The sequence below is a fragment of the Oryctolagus cuniculus genome, chromosome 3 (assembly GCF_051225735.1).
Source record: "Oryctolagus cuniculus isolate XC-2025 breed Fujian yellow rabbit chromosome 3, ASM5122573v1, whole genome shotgun sequence".
Taxonomy (NCBI): domain Eukaryota; kingdom Metazoa; phylum Chordata; class Mammalia; order Lagomorpha; family Leporidae; genus Oryctolagus; species Oryctolagus cuniculus.
In genome coordinates, this window is record NC_142869.1 from 3146065 (window position 1) to 3159487 (window position 13423).

A 13423-nucleotide genomic window follows, 5' to 3' on the forward strand; every position below is an offset into this window, starting at 1 on the left:
TGCAGGCAGTGGCTTTCCCAACTCCAACAGAGAGCCAGCCACTAACTCCTTTCTTTTTTAAAAAAGGATTGATTTATTTACTTGAAAGTCAAAGTTACACACTGCGGGGTAGGGGGATCGTCTATCCCTGGTTCACTTCCCAGCTGGCCACCACGGTGTGGAGCCAGGAGCTCCATCTGGGTCTCCCCTGTGGGCGCCGGGGCCCAAGCACGTAGCCCATCTTCTGCTGCTTTCCCAGGCGCGTTATCAGTGAGCTGGATCAGAAGTGGAGCCGCCGGGAGTAGAACCAGCACCCACAGGGGATGTGCCACAACACCAGGCCCCTAAGTAACTCCTTTCATCTCTTTGATTTCCAGACATTTCTTTATGGTCTTTGAGCTAATTTGGTGGGCTGGAGTGCAGTGCAGGTCTGTGCGAATCGTACTGGAAACGAGGCCCTGAGATGCTGCACTCTGCTACCAGTGGAGCGGGGGCTTCTCCAGGAAGAGTCACGAGACAAGCAGGGAACAGACACACAGCGCACTGCCACACGGGCACCGCCCACCCCTGCCGCCTTTCTTCCTGGTCTTCTAGATGCTGGTAAATAGCGGCGAGGGCACGCGCATGTGTGTGTGCATGTGTGTGAGTGTGGGTGCGTGTGTGTGAGTGTGCATGAATGTGTGCACATGTGTGAGTGTGGGTGTATGTGTGTGTGAGTGTGCGTGTGTGAGTGTGCATGAGTGTGTGTGCACATGTATGAGTGTGTGTGCATATGTGTGTGCGTGTGCGAGTGTGTGTGAGTGTGCATGTGTGTGCACATGTGTGAGTGTGTGAGTGTGCATGAGTGTGTGTGCACATGTATGAGTGTGTGTGCATATGTGTGTGCGTGTGCGAGTGTGTGTGAGTGTGCATGTGTGTGCACATGTGTGAGTGTGTGAGTGTGCATGAGTGTGTGCACATGTGTGAGTGTGGGTATGTGTGTGCGTGTGTGTGAGTGTGCGTGAGTGTGTGTGCACATGTGTGAGTGTGGGTGTATGTATGTGTGTGAGTGTGTGTGCACATGTATGAGTGTGTGCGTATGTGTGTGCGTGTGCGAGTGTGCGTGTGTGAGTGTGCATGTGTGTGTACATGTGTGAGTGTTGGTGCATGTGGGTGCGCATGTGTGAGTGTGCACATGTGTGAGTGTGGGTACGTGTGTGTGTGTGAGTGTGCATGAGTGTGTGTGGGTGTCTCGTTCAAATGCTCAAACCTGGTGCCGTCTCTTGGTTCTTAAACTCACCACCGCCTCAGCGGGGTCTCCCGTGTCACTATCTGTTTGTCAGGGAAGCCGTGGCAGGGATCCCTGATGGTCTGTGAAGTGCACGCGTCACAGTTTGTCGAGTCCCTGGGGTGAGTAGTTCAGGATGTTTTCTGCGTGTTTATTATCAGGAGACCCCACAGTGAATCCGCTTCGCTTTTTCCATGTTTCGGTTTCATCCTCAGAAGGGAAACCCAGAGAGGAAATTTTAAAAAGCGTCTGAACGATTTTTAATCTCGTAAAGTTCATTTTTAAAAAATGAAACAGCTTGTTTTCCTGCCAGCAAGCGTATAAAACGCCTCTTTCATGTGCCCTCTCCAGCTCCGGGCCACCTCACCTAAGTACAGGAAAAGAGGGAAAATCAAAACACCTTGTTGTGTGGGGACCACTGCACACGCAGCAGGTGCGCGGGGGTCCCGGCCAGACTTCAGAGGGGAACTGCTTCCCGGGCCGGGGTAAGAGCTGTGGCGCCCTGCGGGGCGGACGCTCCCCTAAATCCTCCTGGTTAAAGCCGCACCCCACCCCCTCCCTAAGAGGCGGGGCTCAGGGAGAAGCGCCTGTGTTCTCCCGAGGGTGGGCGGCCAGCAGCCGGCCCGAGAGTGACCCCGCTCAGCCCCCTGGTCCTTGCTCTTGATGGCGAGCGACGGATAACCCGGTGGGGTCCAAGCAAGGGAGAGGAGCGGCACAGCAGGACAGAATGGAAGGTGTGTGCGCGTGTGTGTGTGTGTGAGAGAGAGACCTCCGTGTGTGTGAGAGAAAGACCTCCGTGTGCGTGTGTGTGTGTGAGAGAGAGACCTCCGTGTGCGTGTGTGTGAGAGAGAGACCTCCGGGTGTGTGTGTGTGTGTGTGTGTGTGAGAGACCTCCGTGTGCGTGTGTGTGTGTGAGAGAGAGACCTCCGTGTGTGTGTGTGTGAGAGAGAGAGAGACCTCCGTGTGCGTATGTGTGTGTGTGTGCGAGAGACCTCCTTGTGTGTGAGAGAGAGACCTCCGTGTGTGTGTGTGAGAGAGAGAGAGAGAGAAACCTCCGTGTGTGTGTGAGAGAGAGACCTCCGTGTGTGCGTGTGTGTGTGAGAGAGACCTCCGTGTGTGTGTGCACGTGTGTGTGCATGTGTGTGAGAGAAACCTCCGTGTGTGTGTGTGTGTGTGCGTGTGTGTGTGAGAGACCTCCATGTGCGTGTGTGTGTGCATGTGTGTGTGAGAGACCTCTGGGTGTGCGTGTGTGTGTGTGTGTGAGAGAGACCTCCGTGTGTGTGAGAGAGACCTCCGGGTGTGCGTGTGCGTGCGTGTGTGAGAGAGAGACCTCCGTGTGCGTGTGTGTGAGAGAGAGACCTCCGGGTGTGCGTGTGTGTGTGTGTGAGAGAGAGACCTCCGTGTGCATGTGTGTGTGTGTGTGCGAGAGACCTCCGTGTGCATATGTGTGTGTGAGACCTCCGTGTGTGCATGTGTGTGAGAGACCTCCGTGTGTGTGCATGTGTGTGCGTGTGTGTGAGAGACCTCCGTGTGTGTGTGAGAGAGACCTCCGTGTGTGTGTGAGAGAGAGAGACCTCCGTGTGTGTGTGTGTGTGTGTGTGAGAGAGAGAGAGAGAGACCCCCAGAGGTTTCTCTCTCACACACGCACACACACTCTGGGGGTGTGTGTGTGTGTGTGCATGTGTGTGTGAGAGACCTCCATGTGCGTGTGTGTGCGTAAACGTCCTAAGAGTGGTGCAAACACAAAGTCCGTGTTCGGCAGACACCACCGTGACAACTGTCGCAGGCACTCAGTTGGGGAGGATTTGCATGGTCCCTCGGGAGCGCCCCCTAGAGATGGCTAATCCCCCGGGGAGAGGGAGCCGGCTCAGAACCCAGGTGGTCACGGCTGTCGGCCTCGTGTGCTCAGGGTGGCTGCCCAGGCCTCCTGGGCACCAGTGGCAGAGCTCTGTCCCAGCTGGGGAGACAGGGGACGGGCACAAAGGGCGAGTCCGCAGGGTTCCTCCTCGGTGTCGAATCGCGGGAGCCCCGGGGGTGGGGTGGGGGGACAAGTCCCTGGTTGAGCAGCCCGGGGTGGGGGAGATGTCCCGGGTTGAGCAGCCCCGGGTGGGCGACACGTCCCGGGTTGAACAGCCTGGGGGAGGATTCGGGGCCAGACCCCGGCTAGGGCAGCGGGGAGGGGTGGAGGTCAGCCAGCGGCCGGCCCGCGGCGCTCGCCCTGCTGCTGGGAGCGGGCCGCCGGGCCTGTCACACGCCGACACGGGGGGGGGGAGGCTGGCCGGAGAGCAACTCCTGCTGTCGGAATTGCGCTGTGAGCTTGAAATGACTTCAAAGTGAAAGAGAAAAACAGGGGAAGAAGGAAGAGAGAGGAGAGGCCAGCAGGAGGAGGCGAGCTGGCGACAGGAGCGGCCCGCCAGCCACGTGTTCGCGGGTTGCAGATTTTTCCCGGTGCCTTGTTGATTGCAGAGAAAAGACACAAAGTGGAGACAGGGCTCAGGGAGCCGCTGGACCCCCGTGCTTTCCTGGGGGACCAGGGGGCTCCCGTGCCGCACAGACCAGGTGTGTGTGTGCTCACCTGTCTACAGCTTTAGGTAAAAAGCACCGTCTCTAAAGACGGCCTCCTCTGCTCTCTTTCTAGACTGGAAGCTGTGCACTGCTTTGCTGCCTCAGGGCCCCAGCCATGCACAGCTCATCTCTGCCTGAGATCGGTCCCTTCTCCCCCTCAGACCTATCTCTTCTCTGACTGTGGAGCCCGCCATCGTCCCCCAAGGAGACCGGGAAGATACAGACAGCACCAGGAGAAAATCAAATCCTGCACTGTCAGCTCGGCGACACCCACGGGGACAGCCCCCTGGGGACGCGCGGGCGCATGGCCGCAGTGGTCCGGTGCTTCTCCCTGAGTAGGTGGAGGAGCTGGCTGAGCCACGGCGCACCTGCAGCCCGAGCGCCCAGCGCTCTGTCTCTGTAAACAATACCGCAACAAGGCCTTTTCTTGTTCCAGATCTTGGTCTCTGGCTATTCCAATGGATGCGTCTCAACGTGGAGTTGTGGTATTAAAAATACTCCCTTTTTAGGATTCCACACCCTTAATAAAGTGTCAACTTTTTGAATCTTTATTCTTGGTGCTTCCACCAAATGTTAGACGTTAGTTGTTAGTCTTGTCCAAGTTCATTGGCTATGGCTGTTTTACCTAACAATTCGCCTATTGAATTATACTCTTTACCCATTAAACTGTTATTTCTACCTTCTCCTAGACAGTGTGTGTACTTGACTCTGGGTTTTCCATTCTTTTTCTCCTATTTTTTTTTTGTGTGTGTGCCAGGATCACAATATTTTAATCAAGGCCTTTTTGCTGTGGTTCAGTATTTACAGTGCCAATGACCCTTGTAATCATTTTATAAAATATTACTTTCTTGACTATTTTTATCTGTTCTTTCTGGAAGATAAATTTTGGCACGATGTTGAGGTGTTTCAACTTTTTTTTTCACTGGGAATTTGATTTATTTATCACTTTGGGAAAACTGAAATTTTAATAATACCAAGCCTGCCAATAGGTCACACGGTTTTGTATCTTCCTTAAAAACTGACTAAAAATATGAAGTTTGTTTAAAAGAATTGGCCAAGCTGGCTGGGAGAGGGAGCAGTGGAGCTGATAATCACCCAACACCAATAGCTTTTGGCCAGGGAGAGGTCAAGTTCAAACCCTTGAAATGCTGCCTTGATTGAGAAGAACTCCAACAATTACAGAAACACTGGACAGAGAATGTTCCGGAATCTCACAGGAGCCTGTGCGTGATTCGGGCACCTGGAGGTGGGAGGGGGCTCCCCCAGCTCAGTGAGGAACCAGGTCAACGGGGGCGGGGCCGGCTCCAGGCTCATGGATGATCAGATGACTGGGCTGGGCCATGGGGTCCCTGGAGGGGAAAAAGGCCGACCAATGAGAATGAGCTAAGGAAGTAGGTCCTCCAGCCGGCTGTGGGTTTGGGCAGAAAGTGAAGCAACCATGAGAAGGCAGGCGATCAAGCTGGGTTTAGTCTCCCCGAATCCCGGGTCTGAACTCACAGCGTGCTGTGTGGCGCACACCTCAGACCCCACTGATGTCCTTCTCAGAGCTTCCATGCGAGCTTCCAGCTCCAGACAGTGCCCTGACATTCCGCAGTGTTTGTACCATTGCTCTACCAAACTCCCACTAAAGAGGACCTAACAGAGTAACTGAACAACTCTCCATGAGCACAGAGGAACAGGAAAGGAACCACCCAAACTCCTCGGTCCCTGCTGTATGCAATAAGAAATGGTGCCAGCAACAGCAGGAGCTCAGGGGAGGGCGGCCAGCCCACGCTGACACAGGACAGGGGCTGCAGGTCACGGGGGCGCCGTTCACGCACGGTGGATTTCAGCTCCACTGCGGCCCCGCTCTGGGGCAACCTCAGCCCACACAGCTGCCTCCAGAGAGGCCGACAGGTGGCCATGACGGCAGCACTTAGCCAGCAATGGAGACGAAAGCTCGGTGTTCCAGTCAGCGAGGGCAGCCACAGCAGGTGGCAGGCTGAGAGGGGACTGTTCCAGCACAGGTCTCCCTGTGTGTGCTGCCTCCTTACCTTGCACACCAGTTCCATCAAAGCCACCCAAGAAGGAGCCCAAGGATGCTGTCTCTCCATTCTTTGATGTGGGGTGGCTTTTCCTGAGTCAATGCTGAAGAAGCAGCAAAAACTCACCACATTTGATGAATAAAAAGATGATCCAACCAGAGAACTTGGACCTCCATTTCAGGAAAGAGAGGAAAACATTAAGAAAAAAGGAATCAAGATAAAAAAATTTGAAATACACATTCCAAATGAAACCTTCTCCAGACGCAACGTAAAACAAGGTAAAATTCCGAAAGTATTATATACCCAGCTAAATTACCAACAGAGGATGGAGGTGAAACAAAGACCTGTTCCCATCCGGAAATCGGAATACTGCCTCTGAGCTCCCTGGGGTCACAAAACGTGCTTATGAAAACTCCAAAGAGAAATCTAGGGAAAAGGAAGACGTGAAATTCAAGAATCAATGGAGGTGAAGCAAAAAGAACGTGGGAAAAGCTGCAGCGTCCTGGTGTTGAGACAAATGGCAGATGGACAGTGGGAAGGCCGCCCACTGGGCGGGAGCAGGTGTGTGTGGCCCGTCCAGTGAGGAGACGCCTCTCAAGAACGTATGCAGAACTTCTGAGCATAGATAGTAACAAACTAGAAAACCGATGCAAGAGTAGAATGGGCCAAAGGGGGCACCAGTGACCAACGAGCATTTGAAAAGATGCTCAGTGGGGTACTGAAAGTTCAAACCCCTGGGACCCAGCACACCCGTCAGAGTGACAGCCCTCAAAGGGGACCAGGCAGTGCCGAGTGCTGGCAAGGACGTGGACCTGACGTCCACACAGCGCTCAGAGGAGTATGAACTGGTAGGACCGTGCTGGGATCCTCGCAGGAGTGTGAACTGGTAGGACCACACTGGGATCCTCTCAGGAGCGTGAACTGGTAGGACCACGCTGGGATCCTCATGGGGGTGTGAACTGGTAGGACCACGCTGGGATCCTCATGGGGGTGTGAACTGGTAGGACCATGCTGGGATCCTCGCGGGAGTGTGAACTGGTAGGACCACACTGGGATCCTCATGGGGGTGTGAACTGGTAGGATCACGCTGGAAAACAGCAACTCTGGGACCCCAGCCTGAGCTCTCGCTGCTCCTTCCGGGCCTGTCATCTGGGGCTCTGGGCACTTGGGGACTGCCCTGTGGGCTGTGGCTTGGAGGCAGTCAGGGTCCCAGCTGGACCCAGATGACACGCTCGGGCTCTGTGTCCCACCCCGGGGACCGAGGGCCGCCATCCGTCCAAGTAGAGCTGGGACTACAGCGGGCAGGGGTTGGAGGTCCTGCTTCCACCAGGGGGCACTGTAGGGACCAGAGGCTACCATCATCCGGCTCCTGCCAGCCCATCACGGATTGCTGATCTGAGCTGGCTAAGCCTTTGTGGTGGGGGCCATGTTGTGCGCTGTCCGTGTCTGGTGGCAGCCCTGCCCCCCACCCTCAAGATGCCAGCAGCACCCTCCACCACCTACCACGGCAACTGCCAAACGTCTCTTGTGAAACAAAATTGCCCCTGTTGGGGGCCACAAGTCAGGCACCAGCCTGCAGGGTGGGTGAGCCCTCGAGACTCTGGACAAGTGAACATCCGTTCTGACATCACCAAGCCCACAGTGGCTGCGTCCACTGCCCCAGCTCCCACTGCCCCACATCACAGCCGGGCCCTGCTCCAGGGCTGCGGAGGGCTTTTCTCTAGAATCCAGGAGGAAGCTAAAGCCTTGGTCTTCTTAACTAGCCTATAAAGACATTGGAGAGCACTCGGTGTTGAGGAGAGAGGAGGGGTGCGGAACCCCAGAGCCCTGGTCCCCGTCCCCGGGACGTCAAACCCTGACAGTAGCATGGAGCCGGGCCCTGCTGAGGAATCTGAGCCTTGACGCTTGCAACGGAGCTACTCTTTTCCTATGTGGGGGTGGGGGTGTACAGTGCCCTCCCCTCCACACCCCCACGCCACCATGGACAGGAGAGACAACAGCAGGAGCAAACAGGGATGTCCCGGTGGACAGAGAGGTCGACAGCTTCACCCTGCCGAAAATAGAAGCCCAGGCTTTATAAACACCCCCTGAATTCACGCGGGGCAGCCCCACATAAACAAACAGGTGTGGCTGCTGAGAAAGGAGCCCTTGTGGAGCCGGGGCAGCCCCGTGGATGGACAGGCGCCGAGCGGGGCCAAGTTCACGACCAATTCCGCAGACCTGACGTCACCAGGAGCCAGTGGAAAAAGCCCTGTTCCACAGCCTCGCCCTGAGACTCAGGGGAGGGAGCGCTGGACGAGGGCAGTGAGGGACGTGTGTGTGTGAACACGCACTGAGTCACACACATGTGCAAGACAGGCCCTCTCATACACATGCACACACACTCAGATGCAGATGGTCACACACATGTGCACACACAGGCCCTCTCATACACCTTCACACACACTCAGAAGCACACACACACTCATATACAGTCACACACGTGTGCACAGACACACAGGCCTTCTCCTACATATACACACACACTCAGATGCACACACACTTAGATACAGTCACAGAAGTGTGCACACACACAGGCCTTCTCATATACATGCACCTTCACACGGTCACATGCACACACGCACTCAGATACAGACGGTCACACGTGTGCACACAGGCCTTCTCATACACATGCACCCACACTTACACAGACATGCCCACATGCACGCATGCACATCACATACATCACAGACATGCCTACACGCACATAGATCACACATGTCGCAGGCATGTCCACACGTACATACATCACATGACACATACATGCCCACACGTGTGCATGCCCACCACAGACATGTCCACATGTACATACATCACACGTGTCACAGACATGCCCACACGTGTGCATGCCCACCACACACGTCACAGACATGCCCACATGTACATATATCACACACATCAAGGACATGCCCACACATGTGCATGGCCACCACACACATAACATACATGCCCACCTGCACATATATCACACATGTCACAGGCATGCCCACACGTGTGCATGCCCACCACGCACACTCTCTACCCACTCAGCTCTTCATCCCTGCCACAGTCCCCTGGAGGACCCAGGCCCCCCGGGGGACGGAGACAAGGCCGTAGCGTGACAGCTCTGCCAGACCCTGCCTCTGCCCTCCTCCCTCTGGGGCCTCACACGCCAGCACCAGGACACGGGACTCTGCCCGTGCTCGCGGGGCCAGCCGGGGACATGAGGTCGGGGATCCTGAGCAGCAGTGCAGGGAGGAGGTGCGGCGGGAGCCACGCTGGGGCCGCACGTGTCTGCCTACGGTGTCTGTTCAAACAGCCCAGCGACACGTGCTGCGGAAGCCGGAAACCGGCCTCAGGCCTGCTGAAATTCCAAGTGAGCTGGCCCTCCGTAGCCCGCGCGGCCAGAGGCCTGAGTCGACTGTAACAGAATGCAAAGAGCAAGAACAACCGAGGGCCTGGACCGCTGAGCACGGGTGCCGGGCTGAGTGGGCTTCGTGCTGGGTGAGCGAGCACCGGGGGCTCCTACCGCAGCGCCGTGCACCTTCCAGACGCCAGCCAAGACAGCCGCAGGGCTCTGTCGCTATTGGTTGTGCTGCGTCCCCTGCGGTGACTTCAAGCCAGCAGGCAGGGTTCCCAGGCTCTGCAGGTGTCCCTGGTGTCCGGTTATCAGACCCGGAACTGGCCGCAGCAGCCCCGCCTCCTCTTGCCGCCCCTGGGAAACCCCAGGCCGTGCCCCCGGGGCAGGGTGGTCATTCTCCAACCCCAAAGTCCACGATCGTCCTCACCTGTCAGCAGATTAAACCTTCTCTTTCCTTTACCCTCAACCTGTGTCCTTGCTACTTCGATCGCACATGGGGCACGGAGACAGAGCCCTCGGCAATGAGCACCTTTTTGAACTTGGGTGAGACCAGAGTGGCTCAAGGTTTACACTTTAAACTTGAAAGAAGCAAACTCTCCTCTAGTGGAAACGTTCAACCAATCAAACAAAAAACAATAGTCTTTTTCTTGTAATCCGGAGGAAAACCACTTCTAGACTTGGAAATTCTCCCATTTTCCAAGGCTTGCAAATTCCTTGCGAGGGGCTGCCACCAGGCTCCTCAGTGTGGCAGACTCACATGTGTGATGGTTTGTAATCTCGCTGTGGTGTCAGCAGAGAGAAGCGTTCGATGCCCCTCCCCAATCTTGTCTAGACCAAATGAGACACACACACACACACACACACACACACGATATGGACAAGTGTGCCCAGGCAGGGGACGGCAGGAGTGGCTGTCCACACACACACACACACACACACGATATGGACAAGTGTGCCCAGGCAGGGGACGGCAGGAGTGGCTGTCCACACACACACGCGCACACACACACATGATATGGACAAGTGTGTCCAGGCACGGGATGGCAGGAGTGGCTGTCCACACACACACACACACACACACAACATGGACAAGTGTGCCCAGGCAGGGGACGGCAGGAGTGGCTGTCCACACACACACGCGCACACACACACATGATATGGACAAGTGTGTCCAGGCACGGGATGGCAGGAGTGGCTGTCCACACACACACGCACACACACACACACAACATGGACAAGTGTGCCCAGGCAGGGGACGGCAGGAGTGGCTGTCCACACACGCACACACAGACACACACACAACATGGACAAGTGTGCCCAGGTAGGGGACAACAGGAGTGGCTGTCCACACACACACACACACACACACAACATGGACAAGTGTGCCCAGGCAGGGGACAACAGGAGTGGCTGTCCACACACACACACACACACACACGATATGGACAAGTGTGCCCAAGCAGGGGACGGCAGGAGTGGCTGTCCACACACACACGCGCACGCGCACACACATGGACAAGTGTGCCCAAGCAGGGGACGGCAGGAGTGGCTGTCCACACACACACACACGATATGGACAAGTGTACCCAGGCAGGGGACAGCAGGAGTGGCTGTCCACACACACACACACACACACACACGATATGGACAAGTGTGCCCAGGCAAGGGATGGCAGGAGTGGCTGTCCCAAGCTGTGAGTGCCCCTGCCAGCCCCCGTCCTCACCGGCACAACCACAGCACAGGGACAGGGCAAGGTGGCGAACCCCGAGAAACCTCGGCAGCTTCAGTCCTGACAGCTCGGGACAGCTACCAGAGCCCGGCGGCCGAGTCCGTGCAGGAGCGAGTGGGAGGAGCCCACACAAGTGCGTGAAAATGCTCACGACAGCTCCCCTACCTGTTTGCACACTCGGGTAAGGAGCTCCCGGCCGGGTGGTTGGGACAGCACCTGCGGGACCCTCTGCCCCCCGAGCCCAGGCTCCAACAGGCTGCGGGGGCCCCTCCAAGCCAGTGCAGCTGCGTGGGAGCCGCATCGAGCGAGCTCAGCGCAGCACTGGCGCCAGACGGCTGTGATAGGAAAGCCGGTGGGGTCCCGCCATGCCCTTCACAGCCTGGGTCCCCGCAAGCCCACGGTCTGTGGCTTTCTGTGGCTGAGTAGGCCTCTGAGGGTGCCGGACCCAGACCTGGGCCCCTGGGAGGAGAGCTGGAGCCGGGCGTGGCCCCCTGGCCAGGCTGCGGGGTCAAGTCCACCACCAGAGGCCTGGGGAAGTGTCCCCCGGGGGCAGTGTCCTCTCAGAGGCTCTGCATGCGTACCCTGGGCCGTGGAACTCAGCAAGTCTCATTCCACCGTGTGAACTGGTCTCCGCCGTGCCAGGTAGGCGGCGGCAGCGTAACCGGCGTCCCGGGGGCGGGGGACGGCCACGCAGCAGGCGGTGCCGGTGACCCACCCCAAGACTTCGGCTGCGGCTGCTCCAGTTCAAGGTTGCTGACTCACAGGCAGCTCCCGCAGCCAAAGTGATTCTTTTGCTTTGAAAACAACGGCTCCTTTTCCAGACATCATTCTTACTCCTCTGCACTGGATGTCAACGCCAAAGAACAAATCCAGGCTGAGGAGTGAGCCAACGCACACGTCTCCTTTCAGGCACCTGGAGCCTGTCGGGCAGCCAGGATCCCCCGCAGCAGGGAGTGGGACACTGGGCCGAGGGGTCCCCAGGCGCCTGAGGCTGTGTGTATTCCCCAGGAAGGCCGGCCGGGTCGGGGTAGACACCGGGCAAGGCTGTTAGCAGTCACGTTCCGGAGACGAGAAGGCGCGGTGGTCTTCCTGCATTTTTCTCTGAACAGATGGGACACGGCCGCTTGTGAGAGCTGAGACCCCAAGTCCCACAGACGCCAAGTGTGGGACTCTCCCCACTCTGCGTGTCTGGGGCTCTCCCCGCACCCAGGAGCAGCCTGCAGGGACAGCACAGGAGTGACCTAGAGCAAGCCTGCAGGGACAGCACAGGGGTGACCTAGAGCAGCCTGCAGGGACAGCACAGGGGTGACCTGGAACGTGGAGACCAACCACTAGGCCAGACCTGCGCATCCTCCTCCCCAGCGGCCCTCTCTGGAGGACTGCGAACCCCGAAAGCCGCTAGTGGCCAGGCCCCCGGGCACCCTCCCCCTCCCCCGCCTCCCCTTTCCCTCCAGGACAGAGGCCGCTGCGGCTATGCACCCAGTCTCTCTGGAACACATCATGAGAAGCAATGCCACTCCCATTGGCGTGTGGCGTGTGGCGTGTGGCGTGTGGCGTGTCGCATGTCACTTGCTGTGGTGGAAGCAGAACGAGATGCAGAGGTGCCCCCTGGGGCGGCGCCTTCCTGCCCCTGGCTCCCTGGGCAGCCTGCGGGGCAGCCATGCAGGAATTCTCTTCCCTGCACTGGGAGTGACAGGCGGCAGGAAAAGGCAGGGGCGCTGCTAAGTAACGGGGAGGGCACAGATCCGAAGGGAGGCTCCCTCAGCTGTGCTTGGAGCTGCGCCACTCCCACCTCTGCCCCCGTGGTCACTGGCTGTACCGCACCCCAGGTCCCTGCACCACCGTCACCTGTACTGGGAGCTTTGTCACTCCCACCTCTGACCCATGGTCACTGGCTGTACCGCACCCCAGGTCCCTGCACCACGGTCACCTGTGCTTGGAGCTGCGCCACTCCCACCTCTGCCCCATGGTCACTGTGCGCCTCCCCACATGTCCAGGGCCGCGGCTCCCCGGCACCGCGCTGCCCCGCACACCCGGGGCCGCGGCTCCCTGCACCGCACCGCCCCGCACACCCAGGGCTCCTCACCGCGGCCTCCCAAGGCAAGCGTGTGCGATGCAGGCAGACCCAGGCTGCGGCTGCGATACTTCACTACTGCTCCCCAGGTACTCACTGCCCCTCGCCCCGCAGGATGGGCAGAGTCCACTCCCCTGACTCTGGGCTGTGTGTGCCCTGAGCAGTGGAATGCTGGCAATCACGTGGATGGAGGCCTCACACAAGCCCGGGCTCGCAGGGCACCTGCGCACCTGGCGTCCCAGGCACCTGCGCACCTGGGGTCCCAGGCACACCTGGCTCCTAGCAGCAGCCGCCAGGACATGAAGGCAGGATGCTCAGGACGTGGGCACGGGGCTCCCGGTGGAATCGCAAGAGCTCCCTTTATCACTGGAGGACATCTCACCATCGGGTAAGGCTGCTGGTTTCC

At 57.9% G+C, this 13423-nt stretch overlaps 1 long non-coding RNA gene across 1 annotated transcript; it reads left to right on the plus strand.

Annotated features, from left to right (window-relative positions):
- The first annotated feature begins 1809 nt into the window (after window positions 1-1809).
- Window positions 1810-4501, plus strand: LOC138849099 (uncharacterized). Its single transcript, XR_011387523.2, has 2 exons — window positions 1810-1980; window positions 3885-4501. It is a non-coding gene; the product is annotated as an uncharacterized LOC138849099 (long non-coding RNA).
- The last annotated feature ends 8922 nt before the right edge of the window (window positions 4502-13423 follow it).